The sequence below is a fragment of the Crinia signifera genome, unplaced genomic scaffold, assembly GCF_055691185.1.
Source record: "Crinia signifera unplaced genomic scaffold, ASM5569118v1 HAP2_SCAFFOLD_130, whole genome shotgun sequence".
In the NCBI taxonomy this organism is placed as follows: domain Eukaryota; kingdom Metazoa; phylum Chordata; class Amphibia; order Anura; family Myobatrachidae; genus Crinia; species Crinia signifera.
Genome location: NW_028142023.1, coordinates 336510 through 358158, shown reverse-complemented (window position 1 = coordinate 358158; position 21649 = coordinate 336510). Strand labels below are relative to the sequence as shown.

Genomic DNA, 21649 nt, shown 5'->3' with positions numbered 1-21649 from the left:
ATACTGGTGCTTGGGTTTCTGGTGGTCATTGCAATATTAGGGACATCTCAATTCTCACAATTCTGACACTTTCTAGGTTAGCCTTCTAACTTTCAACATATAGCCCCTAACTCTAACACTGAACATACCTGCAGCCTATCCTTAATTCTTTTCCTTCCAATGCCTAACCCCAAAACCTTTTAGTATCTTACCATGACCCTTCCTATCTGCAGCATAACCTTAAACATACTCCTATAGTTCCAAACTCTTAACCTCCCTTCTTAGTGCCTAACCATTACCCCACCCCCTGCCATTGAACCATAACATCCCCTACACATAGGACAGAGTTCCAAAATCAGTCGTTTTACCAGTGTTTGGGATTCTGCTATCAGTTTCCTGACTTGCAGCTTCCCAAATGCACTTGCTAGGTTAGCCTTCTAACTTTCAACATCGAGCCCCTAACTCTAACACTGAACATACCTGCAGCCTATCCTTAATTCTTTTCCTTCCAATGCCTAACCCCAAAACCTCTTAGTATCTTACCATGACCCTTCCTATCTGCAGCATAACCTTAAACATACTCCTATAGTTCCAAACTCTTAACCTCCATTCTTAGTGCCTAACCATTACCCCACCCCCTGCCATTGAACCATAACATCCCCTACACATAGGACAGAGTTCCAAAATCAGTTGTTTTACCAGTGTTTGGGATTCTGCTATCAGTTTCCTGACTTGCAGCTTCCCGAATGCCAGGATGCCCAATGCATCCAATTGTAATCACTTCAAGTTAATTTTTATGTCTCTACAGTCTTTAGAAATATTTTTGAAAAGTATCTAGTAGATATGATAAACTTTTTTGAACTCTGTTGTTGAATTGTCCCAGCAACTATCATACACCAGATAGAATTTGAACTTTAAGAGAAAATAACTGATTTTGTTTTTGGAAAATAATTATGGCAGCAGTGGGATTTGAACCCACGCCTCCGAAGAGACTGGAGCCTAAATCCAGCACCTTAGACCGCTCGGCCATGCTACCACACTTAAAGGTAACTCATAGTTTCTCACAGTCTGGAATCTAGAACTAGAATTACAGAAAATGTTGTTGTTGTTGTAGTAAAGAAATACGTAAAAATCTGTTTTATGTTAAGCATTTTAGATGCTCTTAACATAAGTGAGAAAAGATTTTTTTTTTAAAGAATATTGGTTGCCATGCAATCTAGATGAGAAATGGTTAATTTTTAATTAATTTGCATTTTAGTCGAGTTTACCACTTTGAAACCAATCACTGACATTTTCTTTGAAAAATTTATATGGCAGCTTTGGGAAGTTAGCAAATAAAGAAATTAGCTGTTATAACAATGTGATGATGAACACTTATTTTTTAATTGAATTGCATTATTGTGGAAAGAACAATGAAAACATCAACCTCTAAAAATATATATCAATAATAAATATGGCAGAAGTGGGATTTGAACCCACGCCTCCGAACAGACTGGAGCCTAAATCCAGCGCCTTAGACCGCTCGGCCATGCTACCACACTTAAAAGTAACTCATAGTTTCTCACAGTCTGGAATCTAGAACTAGAATTACAGAAAATGTTGTTGTTGTAGTAAAGAAATACATAAAAATCTGTTTTATGTTAAGCATTTTAGATGCTCTTAACATAAGTGAGAAAAGATTTTTTTTTAAAGAATATTGGTTGCCATGCAATCTAGATGAGAAATGGTTAATTTTTAATTAATTTGCATTTTAGTCGAGTTTACCACTTTGAAACCAATCACTGACATTTTCTTTGAAAAATTTATATGGCAGCTTTGGGAAGTTAGCAAAGAAAGAAATTAGCTGTTATAACAATGTGATGATGAACACTTATTTTTTAATTGAATTGCATTATTGTGGAAAGAACAATGAAAACATCAACCTCTAACAATATATATCAATAATAAATATGGCAGCAGTGGGATTTGAACCCACGCCTCCGAAGAGACTGGAGCCTTAATCCAGCGCCTTAGACCGCTCGGCCATGCTACCTCATGGGTGCAGTGTTCATGTGGCTCAAAGATCTATCAAATGATTATTTAAATGTGTTTTGTTCACTTTATATGAAGTAAAAAAACATATTGAGATTTATTAGAGCATTCACATATGGTTAGGGACGTGATACTGGTGCTTGGGTTTCTGGTGGTCATTGCGATATTAGGGACATCTCAATGCTCACAATTCTGACACTTGCTAGGTTAGCCTTCTAACTTTCAACATCGAGCCCCTAACTCTAAAACTAAACATACCTGCAGCCTATCCTTAATTCTTTTCCTTCCAATGCCTAACCCCAAAACCTCTTAGTATCTTACCATGACCCTTCCTATCTGCAGCATAACCTTAAACATACTCCTACAGTTCCAAACTCTTAACCTCCCTTCTTAGTGCCTAACTATTACCCCACCCCCTGCCATTGAACCATAACATCCCCTACACATAGGACAGAGTTCCAAAATCAGTCGTTTTACCAGTGTTTGGGATTCTGCTATCAGTTTCCTGACTTGCAGCTTCCCGAATGCCAGGATGCCCAATGCATCCAATTGTAATCACTTCAAGTTAATTTTTATGTCTCTACAGTCTTTAGAAATATTTTTGAAAAGTATCTAGTAGATATGATAAACTTTTTTGAACTCTGTTGTTGAATTGTCCCAGCAACTATCATACACCAGATAGAATTTGAACTTTAAGAGAAAATAACTGATTTTGTTTTTGGAAAATAATTATGGCAGCAGTAGGATTTGAACCCACGCCTCCGAAGAGACTGGAGCCTAAATTCAGCGCCTTAGACCGCTCGGCCATGCTACCACACTTAAAGGTAACTCATAGTTTCTCACAGTCTGGAATCTAGAACTAGAATTACAGAAAATGTTGTTGTTGTAGTAAAGAAATACGTAAAAATCTGTTTTATGTTAAGCATTTTAGATGCTCTTAACATAAGTGAGAAAAGATTTTTTTTAAAGAATATTGGTTGCCATGCAATCTAGATGAGAAATGGTTAATTTTTAATTAATTTGCATTTTAGTCGAGTTTACCACTTTGAAACCAATCACTGACATTTTCTTTGAAAAAATTTTATGGCAGCTTTGGGAAGTTAGCAAAGAAAGAAATTAGCTGTTATAACAATGTGATGATGAACACTTATTTTTTAATTGAATTGCATTATTGTGGAAAGAACAATGAAAACATCAACCTCTAACAATATATATCAATAATAAATATGGCAGCAGTGGGATTTGAACCCACGCCTCCGAAGAGACTGGAGCCTTAATCCAGCGCCTTAGACCGCTCGGCCATGCTACCTCATGGGTGCAGTGTTCATGTGGCTCAAAGATCTATCAAATGATTATTTAAATGTGTTTTGTTCACTTTATATGAAGTAAAAAAACATATTGAGATTTATTAGAGCATTCACATATGGTTAGGGACGTGATACTGGTGCTTGGGTTTCTGGTGGTCATTGCGATATTAGGGACATCTCAATGCTCACAATTCTGACACTTGCTAGGTTAGCCTTCTAACTTTCAACATCGAGCCCCTAACTCTAAAACTAAACATACCTGCAGCCTATCCTTAATTCTTTTCCTTCCAATGCCTAACCCCAAAACCTCTTAGTATCTTACCATGACCCTTCCTATCTGCAGCATAACCTTAAACATACTCCTACAGTTCCAAACTCTTAACCTCCCTTCTTAGTGCCTAACTATTACCCCACCCCCTGCCATTGAACCATAACATCCCCTACACATAGGACAGAGTTCCAAAATCAGTCGTTTTACCAGTGTTTGGGATTCTGCTATCAGTTTCCTGACTTGCAGCTTCCCGAATGCCAGGATGCCCAATGCATCCAATTGTAATCACTTCAAGTTAATTTTTATGTCTCTACAGTCTTTAGAAATATTTTTGAAAAGTATCTAGTAGATATGATAAACTTTTTTGAACTCTGTTGTTGAATTGTCCCAGCAACTATCATACACCAGATAGAATTTGAACTTTAAGAGAAAATAACTGATTTTGTTTTTGGAAAATAATTATGGCAGCAGTAGGATTTGAACCCACGCCTCCGAAGAGACTGGAGCCTAAATTCAGCGCCTTAGACCGCTCGGCCATGCTACCACACTTAAAGGTAACTCATAGTTTCTCACAGTCTGGAATCTAGAACTAGAATTACAGAAAATGTTGTTGTTGTAGTAAAGAAATACGTAAAAATCTGTTTTATGTTAAGCATTTTAGATGCTCTTAACATAAGTGAGAAAAGATTTTTTTTAAAGAATATTGGTTGCCATGCAATCTAGATGAGAAATGGTTAATTTTTAATTAATTTGCATTTTAGTCGAGTTTACCACTTTGAAACCAATCACTGACATTTTCTTTGAAAAAATTTTATGGCAGCTTTGGGAAGTTAGCAAAGAAAGAAATTAGCTGTTATAACAATGTGATGATGAACACTTATTTTTTAATTGAATTGCATTATTGTGGAAAGAACAATGAAAACATCAACCTCTAACAATATATATCAATAATAAATATGGCAGCAGTGGGATTTGAACCCACGCCTCCGAAGAGACTGGAGCCTTAATCCAGCGCCTTAGACCGCTCGGCCATGCTACCTCATGGGTGCAGTGTTCATGTGGCTCAAAGATCTATCAAATGATTATTTAAATGTGTTTTGTTCACTTTATATGAAGTAAAAAAACATATTGAGATTTATTAGAGCATTCAGATATGGTTAGGGTTAGGTACGTGATACTGGTGCTTGGGTTTCTGGTGGTCATTGCAATATTAGGGACATCTCAATGCCCACAATTCTGACACTTGCTAGGTTAGCCTTCTAACTTTCAACATCGAGCCCCTAACTCTAACACTGAACATACCTGCAGCCTATCCTTAATTCTTTTCCTTCCAATGCCTAACCCCAAAACCTCTTAGTATCTTACCATGACCCTTCCTATCTGCAGCATAATCTTAAACATACTCCTATAGTTCCAAACTCTTAACCTCCCTTCTTAGTGCCTAAACATTACCCCACCCCCTGCCATTGAACCATAACATCCCCTACACATAGGACAGAGTTCCAAAATCAGTCATTTTACCAGTGTTTGGGATTCTGCTATCAGTTTCCTGACTTGCAGCTTCCCGAATGCCAGGATGCCCAAAGCATCCAATTGTAATCACTTCAAGTTAATTTTTATGTCTCTACAGTCTTTAGAAATATTTTTGAAAAGTATCTAGTAGATATGATAAACTTTTTTGAACTCTGTTGTTGAATTGTCCCAGCAACTATCACACACCAGATAGAATTTGAACTTTAAGAGAAAATAACTGATTTTGTTTTTGGAAAATAATTATGGCAGCAGTGGGATTTGAACCCACGCCTCCGAAGAGACTGGAGCCTTAATCCAGCGCCTTAGACCGCTCGGCCATGCTACCACACTTAAAGGTATCTCATAGTTTCTCACAGTCTGGAATCTAGAACTAGAATTACAGAAAATGTTGTTGTTGTAGTAAAGAAATACGTAAAAATCTGTTTTATGTTAAGCATTTTAGATGCTCTTAACATAAGTGAGAAAAGATTTTTTTTAAAGAATATTGGTTGCCATGCAATCTAGATGAGAAATGGTTAATTTTTAATTAATTTGCATTTTAGTCGAGTTTACCACTTTGAAACCAATCACTGACATTTTCTTTGAAAAATGTATATGGCAGCTTTGGGAAGTTAGCAAAGAAAGAAATTAGCTGTTATAACAATGTGATGATGAACACTTATTTTTTAATTGAATTGCATTATTGTGGAAAGAACAATGAAAACATCAACCTCTAACAATATATATCAATAATAAATATGGCAGCAGTGGGATTTGAACCCACACCTCCGAAGAGACTGGAGCCTTAATCCAGCACCTTAGACCGCTCGGCCATGCTACCTCATAGGTGCAGTGTTCATGTGGCTCAAAGATCTATCAAATGATTATTTAAATGTGTTTTGTTCACTTTATATGAAGTAAAAAAACATATTGAGATTTATTAGAGCATTCACATATGGTTAGGGTTAGGTACGTGATACTGGTGCTTGGGTTTCTGGTGGTCATTGCAATATTAGGGACATCTCAATGCTCACAATTCTGACACTTGCTAGGTTAGCCTTCTAACTTTCAACATCGAGCCCCTAACTCTAACACTGAACATACCTGCAGCCTATCCTTAATTCTTTTCCTTCCAATGCCTAACCCCAAAACCTCTTAGTATCTTACCATGACCCTTCCTATCTGCAGCATAACCTTAAACATACTCCTATAGTTCCAAACTCTTAACCTCCCTTCTTAGTGCCTAACCATTACCCCACCCCCTGCCATTGAACCATAACATCCCCTACACATAGGACAGAGTTCCAAAATCAGTCGTTTTACCAGTGTTTGGGATTCTGCTATCAGTTTCCTGACTTGCAACTTCCCGAATGCCAGGATGCCCAATGCATCCAATTGTAATCACTTCAAGTTAATTTTTATGTCTCTACAGTCTTTAGAAATATTTTTGAAAAGTATCTAGTAGATATGATAAACTTTTTTGAACTCTGTTGTTGAATTGTCCCAGCAACTATCATACACCAGATAGAATTTGAACTTTAAGAGAAAATAACTGATTTTGTTTTTGGAAACTAATTATGGCAGCAGTGGGATTTGAACCCACACCTCCAAAGAGACTGGAGCCTAAATCCAGCGCCGTAGACTTCTCGGCCATGCTACCACACTTAAAGGTAACTCATAGTTTCTCACAGTCTGGAATCTAGAACTAGAATTACAGAAAATGTTGTTGTTGTAGTAAAGAAATACGTAAAAATATGTTTTATGTTAAGCATTTTAGATGCTCTTAACATAAGTGAGAAAAGATTTTTTTTTAAAGAATATTGGTTGCCATGCAATCTAGATGAGAAATGGTTAATTTTTAATTAATTTGCATTTTAGTTGAGTTTACCACTTTGAAACCAATCACTGACATTTTCTTTGAAAATTTATATGGCAGCTTTGGGAAGTTAGCAAAGAAAGAAATTAGCTGTTATAACAATGTGATGATGAACACTTATTTTTTAATTGAATTGCATTATTGTGGAACGAACAATGAAAACATCAACCTCTAACAATATATATCAATAATAAATATGGCAGCAGTGGGATTTGAACCCACGCCTCCGAAGAGACTGGAGCCTTAATCCAGCGCCTTAGACCGCTCAGCCATGCTACCTCATGGGTGCAGTGTTCATGTGGCTCAAAGATCTATCAAATGATTATTTAAATGTGTTTTGTTCACTTTATATGAAGTAAAAAAACATATTGAGATTTATTAGAGCATTCAGATATGGTTAGGGTTAGGTACGTGATACTGGTGCTTGGGTTTCTGGTGGTCATTGCAATATTAGGGACATCTCAATGCCCACAATTCTGACACTTGCTAGGTTAGCCTTCTAACTTTCAACATCGAGCCCCTAACTCTAACACTGAACATACCTGCAGCCTATCCTTAATTCTTTTCCTTCCAATGCCTAACCCCAAAACCTCTTAGTATCTTACCATGACCCTTCCTATCTGCAGCATAATCTTAAACATACTCCTATAGTTCCAAACTCTTAACCTCCCTTCTTAGTGCCTAAACATTACCCCACCCCCTGCCATTGAACCATAACATCCCCTACACATAGGACAGAGTTCCAAAATCAGTCATTTTACCAGTGTTTGGGATTCTGCTATCAGTTTCCTGACTTGCAGCTTCCCGAATGCCAGGATGCCCAAAGCATCCAATTGTAATCACTTCAAGTTAATTTTTATGTCTCTACAGTCTTTAGAAATATTTTTGAAAAGTATCTAGTAGATATGATAAACTTTTTTGAACTCTGTTGTTGAATTGTCCCAGCAACTATCACACACCAGATAGAATTTGAACTTTAAGAGAAAATAACTGATTTTGTTTTTGGAAAATAATTATGGCAGCAGTGGGATTTGAACCCACGCCTCCGAAGAGACTGGAGCCTTAATCCAGCGCCTTAGACCGCTCGGCCATGCTACCACACTTAAAGGTATCTCATAGTTTCTCACAGTTTGGAATCTAGAACTAGAATTACAGAAAATGTTGTTGTTGTAGTAAAGAAATACGTAAAAATCTGTTTTATGTTAAGCATTTTAGATGCTCTTAACATAAGTGAGAAAAGATTTTTTTTAAAGAATATTGGTTGCCATGCAATCTAGATGAGAAATGGTTAATTTTTAATTAATTTGCATTTTAGTCGAGTTTACCACTTTGAAACCAATCACTGACATTTTCTTTGAAAAATGTATATGGCAGCTTTGGGAAGTTAGCAAAGAAAGAAATTAGCTGTTATAACAATGTGATGATGAACACTTATTTTTTAATTGAATTGCATTATTGTGGAAAGAACAATGAAAACATCAACCTCTAACAATATATATCAATAATAAATATGGCAGCAGTGGGATTTGAACCCACACCTCCGAAGAGACTGGAGCCTTAATCCAGCACCTTAGACCGCTCGGCCATGCTACCTCATAGGTGCAGTGTTCATGTGGCTCAAAGATCTATCAAATGATTATTTAAATGTGTTTTGTTCACTTTATATGAAGTAAAAAAACATATTGAGATTTATTAGAGCATTCACATATGGTTAGGGTTAGGTACGTGATACTGGTGCTTGGGTTTCTGGTGGTCATTGCAATATTAGGGACATCTCAATGCTCACAATTCTGACACTTGCTAGGTTAGCCTTCTAACTTTCAACATCGAGCCCCTAACTCTAACACTGAACATACCTGCAGCCTATCCTTAATTCTTTTCCTTCCAATGCCTAACCCCAAAACCTCTTAGTATCTTACCATGACCCTTCCTATCTGCAGCATAACCTTAAACATACTCCTATAGTTCCAAACTCTTAACCTCCCTTCTTAGTGCCTAACCATTACCCCACCCCCTGCCATTGAACCATAACATCCCCTACACATAGGACAGAGTTCCAAAATCAGTCGTTTTACCAGTGTTTGGGATTCTGCTATCAGTTTCCTGACTTGCAACTTCCCGAATGCCAGGATGCCCAATGCATCCAATTGTAATCACTTCAAGTTAATTTTTATGTCTCTACAGTCTTTAGAAATATTTTTGAAAAGTATCTAGTAGATATGATAAACTTTTTTGAACTCTGTTGTTGAATTGTCCCAGCAACTATCATACACCAGATAGAATTTGAACTTTAAGAGAAAATAACTGATTTTGTTTTTGGAAACTAATTATGGCAGCAGTGGGATTTGAACCCACGCCTCCAAAGAGACTGGAGCCTAAATCCAGCGCCGTAGACCGCTCGGCCATGCTACCACACTTAAAGGTAACTCGAAGTTTCTCACAGTCTGGAATCTAGAACTAGAATTACAGAAAATGTTGTTGTTGTAGTAAAGAAATACGTAAAAATATGTTTTATGTTAAGCATTTTAGATGCTCTTAACATAAGTGAGAAAAGATTTTTTTTTAAAGAATATTGGTTGCCATGCAATCTAGATGAGAAATGGTTAATTTTTAATTAATTTGCATTTTAGTTGAGTTTACCACTTTGAAACCAATCACTGACATTTTCTTTGAAAATTTATATGGCAGCTTTGGGAAGTTAGCAAAGAAAGAAATTAGCTGTTATAACAATGTGATGATGAACACTTATTTTTTAATTGAATTGCATTATTGTGGAACGAACAATGAAAACATCAACCTCTAACAATATATATCAATAATAAATATGGCAGCAGTGGGATTTGAACCCACGCCTCCGAAGAGACTGGAGCCTTAATCCAGCGCCTTAGACCGCTCGGCCATGCTACCTCATGGGTGCAGTGTTCATGTGGCTCAAAGATCTATTAAATGTTTATTTAAATGTGTTTTGTTCACTTTATATGAAGTAAAAAAAAGATTTATTAGAGCATTCACATATGGTTAGGGTTAGGTACGTGATACTGGTGCTTGGGTTTCTGGTGGTCATTGCAATATTAGGGACATCTCAATGCCCACAATTCTGACACTTGCTAGGTTAGCCTTCTAACTTTCAACATCGAGCCCCTAACTCTAACACTGAACATACCTGCAGCCTATCCTTAATTCTTTTCCTTCCAATGCCTAACCCCAAAACCTCTTAGTATCTTACCATGACCCTTCCTATCTGTAGCATAACCTTAAACATACTCCTATAGTTCCAAACTCTTAACCTCCCTTCTTAGTGCCTAACCATTACCCCACCCCCTGCCATTGAACCATAACATCCCCTACACATAGGACAGAGTTCCAAAATCAGTCGTTTTACCAGTGTTTGGGATTCTGCTATCAGTTTCCTGACTTGCAGCTTCCCGAATGCCAGGATGCCCAATGCATCCAATTGTAATCACTTCAAGTTAATTTTTATGTCTCTACAGTCTTTAGAAATATTTTTGAAAAGTATCTAGTAGATATGATAAACTTTTTTGAACTCTGTTGTTGAATTGTCCCAGCAACTATCATACACCAGATAGAATTTGAACTTTAAGAGAAAATAACTGATTTTGTTTTTGGAAAATAATTATGGCAGCAGTGTAATTTGAACCCACGCCTCCGAAGAGACTGGAGCCTAAATCCAGCGCCTCAGACCGCTCGGCCATGCTACCACACTTAAAGGTATCTCATAGTTTCTCACAGTCTGGAATCTAGAACTAGAATTACAGAAAATGTTGTTGTTGTAGTAAAGAAATACGTAAAAATCTGTTTTATGTTAAGCATTTTAGATGCTCTTAACATAAGTGAGAAAAGATTTTTTTTAAAGAATATTGGTTGCCATGCAATCTAGATGAGAAATGGTTAGTTTTTAATTAATTTGCATTTTAGTCGAGTTTACCACTTTGAAACCAATCACTGACATTTTCTTTGAAAAATTTATATGGCAGCTTTGGGAAGTTAGCAAAGAAAGAAATTAGCTGTTATAACAATGTGATGATGAACACTTATTTTTTAATTGAATTTCTATTATTGTGGAAAGAACAATGAAAACATCAACCTCTAACAATATATATCAATAATAAATATGGCAGCAGTGGGATTTGAACCCACGCCTCCAAAGAGACTGGAGCCTTAATCCAGCACCTTAGACCGCTCGGCCATGCTACCTCATGGGTGCAGTGTTCATGTGGCTCAAAGATCTATCAAATGATTATTTAAATGTGTTTTGTTCACTTTATATGAAGCAAAAAAACATATTGAGTTTTATTAGAGCATTCACATATGGTTAGGGTTAGGTACGTGATACTGGTGCTTGGGTTTCTGGTGGTCATTGCAATATTAGGGACATCTCAATGCTCACAATTCTGACACTTGCTAGGTTAGCCTTCTAACTTTCAACATCGAGCCCCTAACTCTAACACTGAACATACCTGCAGCCTATCCTTAATTCTTTTCCTTCCAATGCCTAACCCCAAAACCTCTTAGTATCTTACCATGACCCTTCCTATCTGCAGCATAACCTTAAACATACTCCTATAGTTCCAAACTCTTAACCTCCCTTCTTAGTGCCTAACCATTACCCCACCCCCTGCCATTGAACCATAACATCCCCTACACATAGGACAGAGTTCCAAAATCAGTCGTTTTACCAGTGTTTGGGATTCTGCTATCAGTTTCCTGACTTGCAGCTTCCCGAATGCCAGGATGCCCAATGCATCCAATTGTAATCACTTCAAGTTAATTTTTATGTCTCTACAGCAGGCATTCCCAACCACGGTCCTCAAGGCACACCAACAGTGCAGGTTTTAGTGATATCCAGGCTTCAGCACAGATGGTTTAATCAGAATTCCTTGGCTACTAATTAATTCACCTGTGCTCAAGCCTGGATATCCCTAAAACCTGCACTGTTGGTGTGCCTTGAGGACCGTGGTTGGGAATGCCTGCTCTACAGTCTTTAGAAATATTTTTGAAAAGTATCTAGTAGATATGATAAACTTTTTTGAACTCTGTTGTTGAATTGTCCCAGCAACTATCATACACCAGATAGAATTTGAACTTTAAGAGAAAATAACTGATTTTGTTTTTGGAAAATAATTATGGCAGCAGTGGGATTTGAACCCACGCCTCCGAAGAGACTGGAGCCTAAATCCAGCGCCTCAGACCGCTCGGCCATGCTACCACACTTAAAGGTATCTCATAGTTTCTCACAGTCTGGAATCTAGAACTAGAATTACAGAAAATGTTGTTGTTGTAGTAAAGAAATACGTAAAAATCTGTTTTATGTTAAGCATTTTAGATGCTCTTAACATAAGTGAGAAAAGATTTTTTTTAAAGAATATTGGTTGCCATGCAATCTAGATGAGAAATGGTTAGTTTTTAATTAATTTGCATTTTAGTCGAGTTTACCACTTTGAAACCAATCACTGACATTTTCTGTGAAAAATTTATATGGCAACTTTGGGAAGTTAGCAAAGAAAGAAATTAGCTGTTATAACAATGTGATGATGAACACTTATTTTTTAATTGAATTGCATTATTGTGGAAAGAACAATGAAAACATCAACCTCTAACAATATATATCAATAATAAATATGGCAGCAGTGGGATTTGAACCCACGCCTCCAAAGAGACTGGAGCCTTAATCCAGCACCTTAGACCGCTCGGCCATGCTACCTCATGGGTGCAGTGTTCATCTGGCTCAAAGATCTATCAAATGATTATTTAAATGTGTTTTGTTCACTTTATATGAAGTAAAAAAACATATTGAGATTTATTAGAGCATTCACATATGGTTAGGGTTAGGTACGTGATACTGGTGCTTGGGTTTCTGGTGGTCATTGCAATATTAGGGACATCTCAATGCCCACAATTCTGACACTTGCTAGGTTAGCCTTCTAACTTTCAACATCGAGCCCCTAACTCTAACACTGAACATACCTGCAGCCTATCCTTAATTCTTTTCCTTCCAATGCCTAACCCCAAAACCTCTTAGTATCTTACCATGACCTTTCCTATCTGCAGCATAACCTTAAACATACTCCTATAGTTCCAAACTCTTAACCTCCCTTCTTAGTGCCTAACCATTACCCCACCCCCTGCCATTGAACCATAACATCCCCTACACATAGGACAGAGTTCCAAAATCAGTCGTTTTACCAGTGTTTGGGATTCTGCTATCAGTTTCCTGACTTGCATCTTCCCGAATGCCAGGATGCCCAATGCATCCAATTGTAATCACTTCAAGTTAATTTTTATGTCTCTACAGTCTTTAGAAATATTTTTGAAAAGTATTTAGTAGATATTATAAGCTTTTTTGAACTCTGTTGTTGAATTGTCCCAGCAACTATCATACACCAGATAGAATTTGAACTTTAAGAGAAAATAACTGATTTTGTTTTTGGAAAATAATTACGGCAGCAGTGGGATTTGAACCCACTCCTCCGAAGAGACTGGAGCCTAAATCCAGCGTCTTAGACCGCTCGGCCAGGCTACCACACTTAAAGGTAACTCATAGTTTCTCACAGTCTGGAATCTAGAACTAGAATTACAGAAAATGTTGTTGTTGTAGTAAAGAAATACGTAAAAATCGGTTTTATGTTAAGCATTTTAGATGCTCTTAACATCAGTGAGAATAGATTTTTTTTTAAAGAATATTGGTTGCCATGCAATCTAGATGAGAAATGGTTAATTTTTAATTAATTTGCATTTTAGTCGAGTTTACCACTTTGAAACCAATCACTGACATTTTCTTTGAAAAATTTATATGGCAGCTTTGGGAAGTTAGCAAAGAAAGAAATTAGCTGTTATAACAATGTGATGATGAACACTTATTTTTTAATTGAATTGCATTATTGTGGAAAGAACAATGAAAACATCAACCTCTAACAATATATATCAATAATAAATATGGCAGCAGTGGGATTTGAACCCACACCTCCGAAGAGACTGGAGCCTTAATCCAGCGCCTTAGACCGCTCGGCCATGCTACCTCATGGGTGCAGTGTTCATGTGGCTCAAAGATCTATCAAATGTTTATTTAAATGTGTTTTGTTCACTTTATATGAAGTAAAAAAACATATTGAGATTTATTAGAGCATTCACATATGGTTAGGGTTAGGTACGTGATACTGGTGCTTGGGTTTCTGGTGGTCATTGCAATATTAGGGACATCTCAATGCTCACAATTCTGACACTTGCTAGGTTAGCCTTCTAACTTTCAACATCGAGCCCCTAACTCTAACACTGAACATACCTGCAGCCTATCCTTAATTCTTTTCCTTCCAATGCCTAACTCCAAAATCTCTTAGTATCTTACCATGACCCTTCCTATCTGCAGCATAACCTTAAACATACTCCTATAGTTCCAAACTCTTAACCTCCCTTCTTAGTGCCTAACCATTACCCCACCCCCTGCCATTGAACCATAACATCCCCTACACATAGGACAGAGTTCCAAAATCAGTCGTTTTACCAGTGTTTGGGATTCTGCTATCAGTTTCCTGACTTGCAGCTTCCCGAATGCCAGGATGCCCAATGCATCCAATTGTAATCACTTCAAGTTAATTTTTATGTCTCTACAGTCTTTAGAAATATTTTTGAAAAGTATCTAGTAGATATGATAAACTTTTTTGAACTCTGTTGTTGAATTGTCCCAGCAACTATCATACACCAGATAGAATTTGAACTTTAAGAGAAAATAACTGATTTTGTTTTTGGAAAATAATTATGGCAGCAGTGGGATTTGAACCCACGCCTCCGAAGAGACTGGAGCCTAAATCCAGCGCCTTAGACCGCTCGGCCATGCTACCACACTTAAAGGTAACTCATAGTTTCTCACAGTCTGGAATCTAGAACTAGAAATTACAGAAAATGTTGTTGTTGTAGTAAAGAAATACGTAAAAATATGTTTTATGTTAAGCATTTTAGATGCTCTTAACATAAGTGAGAATTTTTTTTTAAAGAATATTGGTTGCCATGCAATCTAAATGAGAAATGGTTAATTTTTAATTAATTTGCATTTTAGTCGAGTTTACCACTTTGAAACCAATCACTGACATTTTCTTTGAAAAATTTATATGGCAGCTTTGGGAAGTTAGCAAAGAAAGAAATTAGCTGTTATAACAATGTGATGATGAACACTTATTTTTTAATTGAATTGCATTATTGTGGAAAGAACAATGAAAACATCAACCTCTAACAATATATATCAATAATAAATATGGCAGCAGTGGGATTTGAACCCACACCTCCGAAGAGACTGGAGCCTTAATCCAGCGCCTTAGACCGCTCGGCCATGCTACCTCATGGGTGCAGTGTTCATGTGGCTCAAAGATCTATCAAATGTTTATTTAAATGTGTTTTGTTCACTTTATATGAAGTAAAAAAACATATTGAGATTTATTAGAGCATTCACATATGGTTAGGGTTAGGTACGTGATACTGGTGCTTGGGTTTCTGGTGGTCATTGCAATATTAGGGACATCTCAATGCTCACAATTCTGACACTTGCTAGGTTAGCCTTCTAACTTTCAACATCGAGCCCCTAACTCTAACACTGAACATACCTGCAGCCTATCCTTAATTCTTTTCCTTCCAATGCCTAACTCCAAAATCTCTTAGTATCTTACCATGACCCTTCCTATCTGCAGCATAACCTTAAACATACTCCTATAGTTCCAAACTCTTAACCTCCCTTCTTAGTGCCTAACCATTACCCCACCCCCTGCCATTGAACCATAACATCCCCTACACATAGGACAGAGTTCCAAAATCAGTCGTTTTACCAGTGTTTGGGATTCTGCTATCAGTTTCCTGACTTGCAGCTTCCCGAATGCCAGGATGCCCAATGCATCCAATTGTAATCACTTCAAGTTAATTTTTATGTCTCTACAGTCTTTAGAAATATTTTTGAAAAGTATCTAGTAGATATGATAAACTTTTTTGAACTCTGTTGTTGAATTGTCCCAGCAACTATCATACACCAGATAGAATTTGAACTTTAAGAGAAAATAACTGATTTTGTTTTTGGAAAATAATTATGGCAGCAGTGGGATTTGAACCCACGCCTCCGAAGAGACTGGAGCCTAAATCCAGCGCCTTAGACCGCTCGGCCATGCTACCACACTTAAAGGTAACTCATAGTTTCTCACAGTCTGGAATCTAGAACTAGAAATTACAGAAAATGTTGTTGTTGTAGTAAAGAAATACGTAAAAATATGTTTTATGTTAAGCATTTTAGATGCTCTTAACATAAGTGAGAATTTTTTTTTAAAGAATATTGGTTGCCATGCAATCTAAATGAGAAATGGTTAATTTTTAATTAATTTGCATTTTAGTCGAGTTTACCACTTTGAAACCAATCACTGACATTTTCTTTGAAAAATTTATATGGCAGCTTTGGGAAGTTAGCAAAGAAAGAAATTAGCTGTTATAACAATGTGATGATGAACACTTATTTTTTAATTGAATTGCATTATTGTGGAAAGAACAATGAAAACATCAACCTCTAACAATATATATCAATAATAAATATGGCAGCAGTGGGATTTGAACCCACACCTCCGAAGAGACTGGAGCCTTAATCCAGCGCCTTAGACCGCTCGGCCATGCTACCTCATGGGTGCAGCGTTCATGTGGCTCAAAGATCTATCAAATGTTTATTTAAATGTGTTTTGTTCACTTTATATGAAGTAAAAAAACATATTGAGATTTATTAGAGCATTCACATATGGTTAGGGTTAGGTACGTGATACTGGTGCTTGGGTTTCTGGTGGTCATTGCAATATTAGGGACATCTCAATGCTCACAATTCTGACACTTGCTAGGTTAGCCTTCTAACTTTCAACATCGAGCCCCTAACTCTAACACTGAACATACCTGCAGCCTATCCTTAATTCTTTTCCTTCCAATGCCTAACTCCAAAATCTCTTAGTATCTTACCATGACCCTTCCTATCTGCAGCATAACCTTAAACATACTCCTATAGTTCCAAACTCTTAACCTCCCTTCTTAGTGCCTAACCATTACCCCACCCCCTGCCATTGAACCATAACATCCCCTACACATAGGACAGAGTTCCAAAATCAGTCGTTTTACCAGTGTTTGGGATTCTGCTATCAGTTTCCTGACTTGCAGCTTCCCGAATGCCAGGATGCCCAATGCATCCAATTGTAATCACTTCAAGTTAATTTTTATGTCTCTACAGTCTTTAGAAATATTTTTGAAAAGTATCTAGTAGATATGATAAACTTTTTTGAACTCTGTTGTTGAATTGTCCCAGCAACTATCATACACCAGATAGAATTTGAACTTTAAGAGAAAATAACTGATTTTGTTTTTGGAAAATAATTATGGCAGCAGTGGGATTTGAACCCACGCCTCCGAAGAGACTGGAGCCTAAATCCAGCGCCTTAGACCGCTCGGCCATGCTACCACACTTAAAGGTAACTCATAGTTTCTCACAGTCTGGAATCTAGAACTAGAAATTACAGAAAATGTTGTTGTTGTAGTAAAGAAATACGTAAAAATATGTTTTATGTTAAGCATTTTAGATGCTCTTAACATAAGTGAGAATTTTTTTTTAAAGAATATTGGTTGCCATGCAATCTAAATGAGAAATGGTTAATTTTTAATTAATTTGCATTTTAGTCGAGTTTACCACTTTGAAACCAATCACTGACATTTTCTTTGAAAAATTTATATGGCAGCTTTGGGAAGTTAGCAAAGAAAGAAATTAGCTGTTATAACAATGTGATGATGAACACTTATTTTTTAATTGAATTGCATTATTGTGGAAAGAACAATGAAAACATCAACCTCTAACAATATATATCAATAATAAATATGGCAGCAGTGGGATTTGAACCCACGCCTCCGAAGAGACTGGAGCCTTAATCCAGCGCCTTAGACCGCTCGGCCATGCTACCTCATGGGTGCATTATTCATGTGGCTCAAAGATCTATCAAATGTTTATTTAAATGTGTTTTGTTCACTTTATATGAAGTAAAAAAACATATTGAGATTTATTAGAGCATTCACATATGGTTAGGGTTAGGTACGTGATACTGGTGCTTGGGTTTCTGGTGGTCATTGCAATATTAGGGACATCTCAATGCTCACAATTCTGACACTTGCTAGGTTAGCCTTCTAACTTTCAACATCGAGCCCCTAACTCTAACACTGAACATACCTGCAGCCTATCCTTAATTCTTTTCCTTCCAATGCCTAACTCCAAAACCTCTTAGTATCTTACCATGACCCTTCCTATCTGCAGCATAACCTTAAACATACTCCTATAGTTCCAAACTCTTAACCTCCCTTCTAAGTGCCTAACCATTACCCCACCCCCTGCCATTGAACCATAACATCCCCTACACATAGGACAGAGTTCCAAAATCAGTCGTTTTACCAGTGTTTGGGATTCTGCTATCAGTTTCCTGACTTGCAGCTTCCCGAATGCCAGGATGCCCAATGCATCCAATTGTAATCACTTCAAGTTAATTTTTATGTCTCTACAGTCTTTAGAAATATTTTTGAAAAGTATCTAGTAGATATGATAAACTTTTTTGAACTCTGTTGTTGAATTGTCCCAGCAACTATCATACACCAGATAGAATTTGAACTTTAAGAGAAAATAACTGATTTTGTTTTTGGAAAATAATTATGGCAGCAGTGGGATTTGAACCCACGCCTCCGAAGAGACTGGAGCCTAAATCCAGTGCCTTAGACCGCTCGGCCATGCTACCACACTTAAAGGTAACTCATAGTTTCTCACAGTCTGGAATCTAGAACTAGAAATTACAGAAAATGTTGTTGTTGTAGTAAAGAAATACGTAAAAATCTTTTTTATGTTAAGCATTTTAGATGCTCTTAACATAAGTGAGAATTTTTTTTTAAAGAATATTGGTTGCCATGCAATCTAGATGAGAAATGGTTAATTTTTAATTAATTTGCATTTTAGTCGAGTTTACCACTTTGAAACCAATCACTGACATTTTCTTTGAAAAATGTATATGGCAGCTTTGGGAAGTTAGCAAAGAAAGAAATTAGCTGTTATAACAATGTGATGATGAACACTTATTTTTTAATTGAATTGCATTATTGTGGAAAGAACAATGAAAACATCAACCTCTAACAATATATATCAATAATAAATATGGCAGCAGTGGGATTTGAACCCACGCCTCCGAAGAGACTGGAGCCTTAATCCAGCGCCTTAGACCGCTCGGCCATGCTACCTCATGGGTGCAGTGTTCCTGTGGCTCAAAGATCTATCAAATGATTATTTAAATGTGTTTTGTTCACTTTATATGAAGTAAAAAAACATATTGAGATTTATTAGAGCATTCACATATGGTTAGGGTTAGGTACGTGATACTGGTGCTTGGGTTTCTGGTGGTCATTGCAATATTAGGGACATCTCAATGCTCACAATTCTGACACTTGCTAGGTTAGCCTTCTAACTTTCAACATCGAGCCCCTAACTCTAACACTGAACATACCTGCAGCCTATCCTTAATTCTTTTCCTTCCAATGCCTAACTCCAAAACCTCTTAGTATCTTACCATGACCCTTCCTATCTGCAGCATAACCTTAAACATACTCCTATAGTTCCAAACTCTTAACCTCCCTTCTAAGTGCCTAACCATTACCCCACCCCCTGCCATTGAACCATAACATCCCCTACACATAGGACAGAGTTCCAAAATCAGTCGTTTTACCAGTGTTTGGGATTCTGCTATCAGTTTCCTGACTTGCAGCTTCCCGAATGCCAGGATGCCCAATGCATCCAATTGTAATCACTTCAAGTTAATTTTTATGTCTCTACAGTCTTTAGAAATATTTTTGAAAAGTATCTAGTAGATATGATAAACTTTTTTGAACTCTGTTGTTGAATTGTCCCAGCAACTATCATACACCAGATAGAATTTGAACTTTAAGAGAAAATAACTGATTTTGTTTTTGGAAAATAATTATGGCAGCAGTGGGATTTGAACCCACACCTCCAAAGAGACTGGAGCCTAAATCCAGCGCCTTAGACCACTCGGCCATGCTACCACACTTAAAGGTAACTTATAGTTTCTCACAGTCTGGAATCTAGAACTAGAATTAATGAAAATGTTGTTGTTGTAGTAAAGAAATACGTAAAAATATGTTTTATGTTAAGCATTTTAGATGCTCTTAACATAAGTGAGAAAAGATTTTTTTTAAAGAATATTGGTTGCCATGCAAACTAGATGAGAAATGGTTAATTTTTAATTAATTTGCATTTTAGTCGAGTTTACCACTTTGAAACCAATCACTGACATTTTCTTTGAAAAATTTATATGGCAGCTTTGGGAAGTTAGCAAAGAAAGAAATTAGCTGTTATCACAATGTGATGATGAACACTTATTTTTTAATTGAATTGCACTATTGTGGAAAGAACAATGAAAACATCAACCTCTAACAATGTATATCAATAATAAATATGGCAGCAGTGGGAGTTGAACCCACGCCTCCAGCGCCTTAGACCACTCGGCCATGCTACCTCATGGGTGCAGTGTTCATGTGGCTCAAAGATCTATCAAATGATTATTTAAATGTGTTTTGTTCACTTTATATGAAGTAAAAAAACATATTGAGATTTATTAGAGCATTCACATATGGTTAGGGTTAGGTACGTGATACTGGTGCTTGGGTTTCTGGTGGTCATTGCAATATTAGGGACATCTCAATGCTCACAATTCTGACACTTGCTAGGTTAGCCTTCTAACTTTCAACATCGAGCCCATAACTCTAACACTGAACATACCTGCAGCCTATCCTTAATTCTTTTCCTTCCAATGCCTAACTCCAAAATCTCTTAGTATCTTACCATGACCCTTCCTATCTGCAGCATAACCTTAAACATACTCCTATAGTTCCAAACTCTTAACCTCCCTTCTTAGTGCCTAACCATTACCCCACCCCCTGCCATTGAACCATAACATCCCCTACACATAGGACAGAGTTCCAAAATCAGTCGTTTTACCAGTGTTTGGGATTCTGCTATCAGTTTCCTGACTTGCAGCTTCCCGAATGCCAGGATGCCCAATGCATCCAATTGTAATCACTTCAAGTTAATTTTTATGTCTCTACAGTCTTTAGAAATATTTTTGAAAAGTATCTAGTAGATATGATAAACTTTTTTGAACTCTGTTGTTGAATTGTCCCAGCAACTATCATACACCAGATAGAATTTGAACTTTAAGAGAAAATAACTGATTTTGTTTTTGGAAAATAATTATGGCAGCAGTGGGATTTTAACCCACGCCTCCAAAGAGACTGGAGCCTAAATCCAGCGCCTTAGACCGCTCGGCCATGCTACCACAATTTAAGGTAGCTCATAGTTTCTCACAGTCTGGAATCTAGAACTAGAATTACAGAAAATGTTGTTGTTGTAGTAAAGAAATACGTAAAAATCTGTTTTATGTTAAGCATTTTAGATGCTCTTAACATAAGTGAGAATTTTTTTTAAAGAATATTGGTTGCCATGCAATCTAGATGAGAAATGGTTAATTTTTAATTAATTTGCATTTTAGTCGAGTTTACCACTTTGAAACCAATCACTGACATTTTCTTTGAAAAATTTATATGGCAGCTTTG

The 21649-nt window shown here is 36.9% G+C and overlaps 24 non-coding genes across 24 annotated transcripts; all 24 read right to left on the bottom strand.

The window, feature by feature from the left end:
- Positions 1 to 933: 933 nt before the first annotated feature.
- On the bottom strand, positions 934 to 1015 carry TRNAL-UAG (transfer RNA leucine (anticodon UAG)). Its single transcript has one exon. It is a non-coding gene; the product is annotated as a tRNA-Leu (tRNA).
- A 914-nt stretch (positions 1016 to 1929) lies between these two features.
- On the bottom strand, positions 1930 to 2011 carry TRNAL-AAG (transfer RNA leucine (anticodon AAG)). Its single transcript has one exon. It is a non-coding gene; the product is annotated as a tRNA-Leu (tRNA).
- A 1226-nt stretch (positions 2012 to 3237) lies between these two features.
- On the bottom strand, positions 3238 to 3319 carry TRNAL-AAG (transfer RNA leucine (anticodon AAG)). The gene has a single exon. It is a non-coding gene; the product is annotated as a tRNA-Leu (tRNA).
- Positions 3320 to 4545: 1226 nt separating this feature from the next.
- On the bottom strand, positions 4546 to 4627 carry TRNAL-AAG (transfer RNA leucine (anticodon AAG)). The gene has a single exon. It is a non-coding gene; the product is annotated as a tRNA-Leu (tRNA).
- A 737-nt stretch (positions 4628 to 5364) lies between these two features.
- TRNAL-AAG (transfer RNA leucine (anticodon AAG)) lies at positions 5365 to 5446 on the bottom strand. Its single transcript has one exon. It is a non-coding gene; the product is annotated as a tRNA-Leu (tRNA).
- Positions 5447 to 5859: 413 nt separating this feature from the next.
- Positions 5860 to 5941, bottom strand: TRNAL-AAG (transfer RNA leucine (anticodon AAG)). The gene has a single exon. It is a non-coding gene; the product is annotated as a tRNA-Leu (tRNA).
- A 1232-nt stretch (positions 5942 to 7173) lies between these two features.
- TRNAL-AAG (transfer RNA leucine (anticodon AAG)) lies at positions 7174 to 7255 on the bottom strand. Its single transcript has one exon. It is a non-coding gene; the product is annotated as a tRNA-Leu (tRNA).
- Positions 7256 to 7992: 737 nt separating this feature from the next.
- Positions 7993 to 8074, bottom strand: TRNAL-AAG (transfer RNA leucine (anticodon AAG)). Its single transcript has one exon. It is a non-coding gene; the product is annotated as a tRNA-Leu (tRNA).
- A 413-nt stretch (positions 8075 to 8487) lies between these two features.
- Positions 8488 to 8569, bottom strand: TRNAL-AAG (transfer RNA leucine (anticodon AAG)). Its single transcript has one exon. It is a non-coding gene; the product is annotated as a tRNA-Leu (tRNA).
- A 737-nt stretch (positions 8570 to 9306) lies between these two features.
- TRNAL-UAG (transfer RNA leucine (anticodon UAG)) lies at positions 9307 to 9388 on the bottom strand. Its single transcript has one exon. It is a non-coding gene; the product is annotated as a tRNA-Leu (tRNA).
- A 413-nt stretch (positions 9389 to 9801) lies between these two features.
- On the bottom strand, positions 9802 to 9883 carry TRNAL-AAG (transfer RNA leucine (anticodon AAG)). The gene has a single exon. It is a non-coding gene; the product is annotated as a tRNA-Leu (tRNA).
- Positions 9884 to 11109: 1226 nt separating this feature from the next.
- Positions 11110 to 11191, bottom strand: TRNAL-AAG (transfer RNA leucine (anticodon AAG)). The gene has a single exon. It is a non-coding gene; the product is annotated as a tRNA-Leu (tRNA).
- A 1425-nt stretch (positions 11192 to 12616) lies between these two features.
- Positions 12617 to 12698, bottom strand: TRNAL-AAG (transfer RNA leucine (anticodon AAG)). The gene has a single exon. It is a non-coding gene; the product is annotated as a tRNA-Leu (tRNA).
- Positions 12699 to 13931: 1233 nt separating this feature from the next.
- TRNAL-AAG (transfer RNA leucine (anticodon AAG)) lies at positions 13932 to 14013 on the bottom strand. The gene has a single exon. It is a non-coding gene; the product is annotated as a tRNA-Leu (tRNA).
- A 737-nt stretch (positions 14014 to 14750) lies between these two features.
- Positions 14751 to 14832, bottom strand: TRNAL-UAG (transfer RNA leucine (anticodon UAG)). The gene has a single exon. It is a non-coding gene; the product is annotated as a tRNA-Leu (tRNA).
- A 411-nt stretch (positions 14833 to 15243) lies between these two features.
- TRNAL-AAG (transfer RNA leucine (anticodon AAG)) lies at positions 15244 to 15325 on the bottom strand. Its single transcript has one exon. It is a non-coding gene; the product is annotated as a tRNA-Leu (tRNA).
- A 737-nt stretch (positions 15326 to 16062) lies between these two features.
- On the bottom strand, positions 16063 to 16144 carry TRNAL-UAG (transfer RNA leucine (anticodon UAG)). The gene has a single exon. It is a non-coding gene; the product is annotated as a tRNA-Leu (tRNA).
- A 411-nt stretch (positions 16145 to 16555) lies between these two features.
- Positions 16556 to 16637, bottom strand: TRNAL-AAG (transfer RNA leucine (anticodon AAG)). Its single transcript has one exon. It is a non-coding gene; the product is annotated as a tRNA-Leu (tRNA).
- Positions 16638 to 17374: 737 nt separating this feature from the next.
- On the bottom strand, positions 17375 to 17456 carry TRNAL-UAG (transfer RNA leucine (anticodon UAG)). The gene has a single exon. It is a non-coding gene; the product is annotated as a tRNA-Leu (tRNA).
- A 411-nt stretch (positions 17457 to 17867) lies between these two features.
- Positions 17868 to 17949, bottom strand: TRNAL-AAG (transfer RNA leucine (anticodon AAG)). The gene has a single exon. It is a non-coding gene; the product is annotated as a tRNA-Leu (tRNA).
- Positions 17950 to 18686: 737 nt separating this feature from the next.
- On the bottom strand, positions 18687 to 18768 carry TRNAL-UAG (transfer RNA leucine (anticodon UAG)). Its single transcript has one exon. It is a non-coding gene; the product is annotated as a tRNA-Leu (tRNA).
- A 411-nt stretch (positions 18769 to 19179) lies between these two features.
- On the bottom strand, positions 19180 to 19261 carry TRNAL-AAG (transfer RNA leucine (anticodon AAG)). The gene has a single exon. It is a non-coding gene; the product is annotated as a tRNA-Leu (tRNA).
- Positions 19262 to 19998: 737 nt separating this feature from the next.
- On the bottom strand, positions 19999 to 20080 carry TRNAL-UAG (transfer RNA leucine (anticodon UAG)). The gene has a single exon. It is a non-coding gene; the product is annotated as a tRNA-Leu (tRNA).
- A 1210-nt stretch (positions 20081 to 21290) lies between these two features.
- Positions 21291 to 21372, bottom strand: TRNAL-UAG (transfer RNA leucine (anticodon UAG)). Its single transcript has one exon. It is a non-coding gene; the product is annotated as a tRNA-Leu (tRNA).
- Between the last annotated feature and the right edge of the window lie 277 nt (positions 21373 to 21649).